Raw genomic sequence first — 6708 nt, 5'->3', positions numbered from 1 at the left:
AAGTACAGGAGCTGACCTCTTTTCTGATCTGCCTTCTCAGGGTCACGTCCCCCCCACAGCTCTCCTTTGCCCACTTTTGTATCCACTGCCCCAGCTCTAGCTTGTGTGGGGGAGGGGAGGTTGTCCACGTTGGGAATGATTTCCTTCCTTGACTGACATTCCTTTACAGACCATGTGACACACACATTGCTCAGCGTTGCCTTGTAACATGTTGGGCATTAGCAGCCTTCATGTGTTTCCTTGCAAGTTCCCCATTTGTCTTCTATGCAGGGTGGTTGGCCCTTATACTGACTGACCTCTATAAGACAGGCATGTAGGTCAGTTAGCAGGTTTTGTGGGGACTTGTCTTTGTCACTCAGCTACCTTACCTGAAGTGTTAGTCACAAGTCCAGCTCTTTGTGATCCCATGGACTGTAGCCTGCCAGGCTCCTCCGTCCATGGAATTCTCCAGGCAAGAATACTTGAGTGGGTAGCCATTCCCTTCTTCATGGGATCTTCTCAACCCAGGTCTCCTGCATTGCAGGCAGATACTTTACCGTCTGAGTTACCAGGGAAGCCCTTACCTGAAAGAAGAGTTGATGACAGGACTGTATGCTCCTCGGAGGCAAGCGATTGTGACTGGGTTTGGGATCCACTCCACCACTCCAAGCGATGAGAACAGCTGTTGATTCGTCAACTGACTAAAACTGTATCCCCTGACATTTTGGTAAAGTGAAGCTTTTTCAAAGAGCAGTGTATGAAAAAACAATGGAGCTTTGAGGTGTGAATCCAGAGAGTCTTGACAGTAAGTCTGCTAATGAGGTGGTATTCATAGTCTGATTTTATATTTCTTTTCTAACTCAATAAAAATGTGATTTTTTTCTCGGTTACAAAAGAAATATGATGACTTATGGTTCAATAATTCCATATGCAATTTCTTAGACTTTTGACATTTATATCCTGCTGTGAATAGTTATACTGCTTATCATCTGAGATATCTGCTCATTTCACTGGGAGAAGCTTCTTCTTATTATTATTTTTTAAAGCCAGAATTTTTATCCCCTGACTAATCGCTGAAATCCTTAAGAGGAACTGGATATTGCAACAGCCGCTTGCTTGGGTTTAGGCGTTGCTCTTTCATGGAATCCGTGCCTGAATCTGAGGTATAAAATTTTTAGGTGCCTCATTTGACCAGCCCCTGTAGTATTTTGTCTTTTAGCTTTAGCACTCCAATTATACTTTCTCTTTCGCTTGGTCGGATAACCACACTTGCCATGGGTCTACTTCTGAAGGTGGTAGGCCTTGGAGCCACAGCAGCCGAGACCAAAGAGTGGGAGAAGCATTTTGAAATACATGTTACCTCTGGTCATCCCAGCCATGTCCCATCACCTCTCTATCCCCCACACACCACCTATAAGTTTCCCAAATTATAACTTGGTCAAATCAAAGGAACTAGAGGTTTGCGTCTTGGGCAAACAACAGGTGGTTAAAGATATGAGCCGGAGGGGACCTGCACCCACTCTGATGCCCTTGAGGTAGCGGGACTTGAATAAGATACGTCTAAGTGTGAGAATTGGACATGGCCTTCAAGGTCGTGGGAACCCAGATGGACTTAGCTCTTCCTGGAGCTTCCCCTGTCTAAGCTTGCAGGGCAATGAGCCATCAACACCGAATCTCTTATCTTTACACTGCAGAGGTCCAGATTCTCCACCACCCTGGAAGCTAGGAAAGATACCTGGTATTGAGCTTCCTGACAATTTTGTCCTTTGGGGCACTCAGATTGGATTTAATTTAATGTAGAAAAATAAGGAAATACTACCATATGCACTCTGAGTGTGGTGTAGGAATTTTTAACTATGAATAATACATGAAAGAAAAAGTCAACCTCAATTTCAAACAAATTAAAATTTAAATGAAATTTTTTTCTGCCCTGTTAAATTAGTGCTGTGCTTAGTTGCTCAGTCATGTCCGTCATGTCCAATTCTTTGTGACTCATGGACTGTAGCCCACCAGCCTCCTCTGTCCATGGGATTCTGTAGGTAAGAATACTGGAGTGGGTTGCCATGCTCTCCTCCAGGGGATCTTCCCAACCCAGGGATCAAACCCAGGTCTCCCACATTGCAGGCGGATCCTTTACCATCTGAGCCACCAGGGAAGCCCTGGTGGATGTTAGATTAGTAAAGAGATTTTTAAAAGCTCGCACTTGATAGTAAGTGAAGGTACAGTGAAATGGGTACCCTTGTCTACTTTCATTAGATATATAAATTGATGCAATCCTTGGTCTCATAATTTGGTAATTATTAAAGAGGCTTAGGGACTTCCCTGGTAGTCCAGTTGTTAGGACTCTCTTCTTTCACTGCAGAGGGCACAGGTTTGATCCCTGGTTGAGGAACTAAGATCCTGCATGCTGCATAGCTAAAAAAAAAAAAAAAAAGTACTTATTAAGAGTCTTAAATTTTGACCCAGTAATTCTTTTTCCACCAATTTATTATAATTAAGTAATCAGAAATGTGGATAAGTATTTATGCACAGAGATATTCATGGTGGTGTTTTAGCTGTAATAAATGTGATGTAATGAATTAGGTAACAATGTGTCTCTAAGAGCAAGAACATGGTTAAATAAATGATGACACATCAAGATTTAATATTGAAGTAGTCATTTTCAATTAAATTCAATTCATTTTAGTTGCTCAGTTGTGTCCGACTCTTTGCGACCCCATGACCTGCAGCACGCCAGTCCTCCCTGTCCATCACCAACTCCCGGAGTCCACCCAAATCCATGTCCATTGAGTCGGTGATGCCATCCAACCATCTCATCCACAGTCATCCCCTTCTCCTCCTGCCCTCAATCTTTCCCAGCATCAGGGTCTTTTCAAATGAGTCAGCTCTTCGCATCAGGTGGCCAAAGTATTGGAGTTTCAGCTTCAACATCAGTCCTTCCAATGAACACCCAGGACAGATCTCCTTTAGGATGGACTGGATGGATCTCCTTGCAGTCCAAGGGCCTCTCAAGAGTCTTCTCCAACACCACAGTTCAAAAGCATCAATTCTTCTGCACTCAGCTTTCTTTATAGTCCAACTCTCACATCCATACATGACCACTGGAAAAACCATAGCCTTGACTAGATGGACCTTTGCTTTTCAATATGCTATCTAGGTTGGTCATAATTTTCCTTCCAAGGAGTAAGCATCTTTTAATTTCATGGCTGCAGTCACTATCTGCAGTGATTTTGGAGCCCCCCAAAATAAAGTCAGCCACTGTTTCCACTGTTTCCCCATCTATTTGCCATGAAGTGATGGGACCAGATGCCATGATCTTATTTTTCTGAATGTTGAATTTTAAGCCAACTTTTTCACTCTCCTCTTCTATGTTCATCAAGAGTCTCTTTGTAATCTTAACATTTTCAAGACAAGCAAACACATAAGCACATATCCTGGAAGGAGATATATCAGAATGTTAACAGTGGGACTGCAGGTAATTTTCTCTTCTTTCTGCTGTATATTTTCCAGATTATCTATAATTAGCTTGTATTACCATGGTAGAATATATTATTCTTTCTAACCACTACCCACCCACCCCCTGTCCATTGTCAGGTGTTTACTGTGCCTCCTGTGGGGAGATTTTATGTCTTCATCTCACTGGATTTGGTTCAGTCATGTGACATGCTTTGCCCAGTGAAATGTGGGTAAACACAGCATTTAGCATGTTGGAGCAGAAGGTTTATGACTCATCTTGAGTTCTGGCCAATGCTCTTGCTCTTTCGTAGACATGACCTATGTAGAAGCTGTTCTTTCAGCCTGGGTCCTGAAATCAGAAGACAGAGCAGAGCCCAGGGTGTAAGATAACAGAAATATATATTTGATCCCAGTTCCTAGCCCATAGCTCCTAAAACCCTTGAAATTCTCTTAGTGATAAAAGCACTGGTGGGAGTATCTTTTGCTCTAAAATTTGGTCTCTGACCCAGGTTCCTGACACAGAGCTTCTAAATCCCTTGGAATTTCCTGGGTGATAACAATGTCTTTTGTTCTAATTCGGTGACTCCTGGTGGGTAGGAGGCTGATCACCAGAAAAATCAAGAAATGATTAGAAGCTTGGAATTTTCAATGCTTACCCCCATCCTCCAGAGAAGAAAGTGGCCTGGAAATGGAGTTAATGATTGGTTATGCCTATGTGATGAAACCTCCACAAAAATCCCAAAAGTACAGGGTTTGGAGAGCTTCTGGGTTGGTAAGCACATGGAGGTGCTGGGAGAGAGGTGCCTAAAGAAGGTACTGAAGCTCCTCACCCCTTCCCCATACCTTTGCCCTAGTTATCTCTTCCACCAGGATGTTCACCTGTATCCTTTATCATATCCTTTTATAATAAACAGATAAATAGTAAGGGAACTCCTTTCCTGAGTTCTGTAAGTTGCTCTAACAAATTAATCAAGCACGTGGAGGGAGTGGTAGAAACACTTGCTCTATGGATGATTGGTCAGCAGCCAGATGGGGACTTCTAACTAGCATCTGAAAGGGTGAGGAAGAGGGGTTGTCTTGTGGGACTGAGCCCTTAACTTATACAATCTGACACTATTTCCACGGAGACAGTGTCAGAACTGAGTTGAATTGTGGGACATCCAGCTGGTGTCATAGACTTGTTTGGTGCGGGAACACCCTCATCCCCACATCTGGTGTCAAAAGTGTGAGAGTAAATAGGAGACACACAGGAGGAGGACTGAGTCTTTCTTACCCACAGGGCCTGGTGAAAGTCACAGCCTAGCTCAGCCTCCAGATAGCATGAGGAAGAAATAAATCTCAGGGACTTGTAATAAGTTCCTGAGATTTACTTACTACGAAAATTCTTTTTTTTTACTTTCAAAGACATACATAAAGATAAGGCAACCTGTGACTCTTAAGTCACCAAATTCTAAGTCTTTCCCATAAAAGATACTGCTTTCTTCTTATTCCCATACCATCTTTCTTCCTCCTTTGCTTTCAATGGCAAGGTGTACCAGGGTTGTCATGTCCTTGGACCTGAGAAGAAGTAAAAAAGGAGCTCATCTCTTCCTCAGTAAGAAACATGTTAGGACTTCCCTGGTGGCTCTGCTGCTGCTGCTGCTAAGTCGCTTCAGTCGTGTCCAACTTTGTGCAACCCCATAGATGGCAGCCCACCAGCCTCCCCCATCCCTGGGATTCTCCATGTAAGAACACCGGAGTGGTTTGCCATTTCTTTCTCCAATGTATGAAAGTGAAAAGTGAAAGTGAAGTCACTCAGTTGTGTCTGACTCTTCCCGACCCCATGGACTGTAGCCTATCAGGCTCCTCTGTCCATGGGATTTTCCAGGCAAGAGTACTGGAGTGGGGTGCCATTTCCTTCTCCCTCTGGTGGCTCAGTAGTAAAGAATCTGCCTGCCAAGGCAGGAGACACAGGTTCAATCCCTGATCTGGGAAGATCCCATACGCCAAGGAGCAGCTAAACCCATGTGCCACAACTATTGAGCTTGTGCTGTAGAGCCTGAGAGCTGCAAATACTGAAGCCAACATGCCCTAGAGGCCATGCTCTGCAAGAGAAGCCCCACACTGAGAAGCCCGAGCACCACAACTAGAGAGCAGTCCCAGCTCACTGCAACTTGAGAAAAGCCTGTGCAGCAACAAAGACCCAAAACAGCCAAAAATAAATAAACAAAATTATTTTTTTTAAAAGAAGAAGTACTTCAGCCTTGGTAGAGAGAGAGAATGGCATGATTTAGAAATCACCAACCAGCACTGAATTCTCATCATTCCAAATTAAAATAGAATTATTTCACCCAAAACCCAGCCAGTGATGTTCATAAACCACACATATAGGGGTTGATCATTTGTACACAGTATACTTAGTTATTCAAAGAAAATGTGGCTTTCTCAGTTTCCTACAAATGATTCAACCTTCCTTATGAGCCCAGTCTGCTGAGTCACAAGGAATTTATGTTTAAGTATCTCAACATCCCCTCCCTGTCTTCTCCCAGATTACCTGGAAGTAACAAGGGTTTGCTTGTTGTCACTGTGGAGGTAGGCACGTGGAGATTCTGATCCCAAGTGGCTCCTTGGCTCTTCATTGACTTTGAAGAGTGATTTCCCCTTGAACCTTTACTCCTCGCTCTACTAGCAACCTTCTGCAGACACCTGGGGCTAGAATACCCCAGGCCTGCTGTTTCTCAGTTCATCAGGGCCTGGGGTCTTCTTAATTAGTCTCTTCTCAGCTTTCTGAGGTTGTGTATTTCTTTGAAGAACAGCTGGGATTTCCATTTGATTCCAGCTCAGGTGGTCTGCTTTTTAGTTCCACTTTGGTCACCTTCTGCTGAGCTGGCCAGCAGCACCACTGACTACTTTCTGTGTCTTTCACTGGCCCTGGAGGGGAGCAGGCACACTTCTGGATGATCTCCGTGCCAGATGGGAGCTGGGGACAGCTGGGCTTAGCCATGTGGCAGCCCAGATTGGTAGAGGGGGAACTCTGCTTCATTCCAGCTGCTGTCCTTGTGCAGAAGAGAAGGATGTGAGCTAGACTTCCTGCCCTTGGCCTTGGGTGAAGGTCATGGAAGAAAGTGGGCCATTGACCAAGGATCAGAAGTGAGGGCTCACTGGACTCCTCAAACTGAAGCAGGGTTCTCTTCTGTTTCTCCAAGAACCATGCTCAGGCCATGTCTGGGAACGTATTTCCCATCTGTTTTTCATTCCTCCAGCACAGAATGTGGGAGGCCAGAATCACACAAC

General features: G+C 44.2%; 1 long non-coding RNA gene across 1 annotated transcript; it reads right to left on the bottom strand.

Annotated features, from left to right (window-relative positions):
* Positions 1–3429: 3429 nt before the first annotated feature.
* Positions 3430–5892, bottom strand: LOC129648795 (uncharacterized). Its single transcript, XR_008712869.1, has 3 exons — positions 5720–5892; positions 4932–4992; positions 3430–3784 (listed from the first exon to the last, which is right to left on the bottom strand). It is a non-coding gene; the product is annotated as an uncharacterized LOC129648795 (long non-coding RNA).
* Positions 5893–6708: the final 816 nt, after the last annotated feature.

The sequence above is a fragment of the Bubalus kerabau genome, chromosome 1 (assembly GCF_029407905.1).
Source record: "Bubalus kerabau isolate K-KA32 ecotype Philippines breed swamp buffalo chromosome 1, PCC_UOA_SB_1v2, whole genome shotgun sequence".
NCBI classification, from domain to species: Eukaryota; Metazoa; Chordata; class Mammalia; order Artiodactyla; family Bovidae; genus Bubalus; species Bubalus kerabau.
Note: the sequence above shows the minus strand (reverse complement) of the source record. Positions and strands in the feature narration are given on the sequence as shown.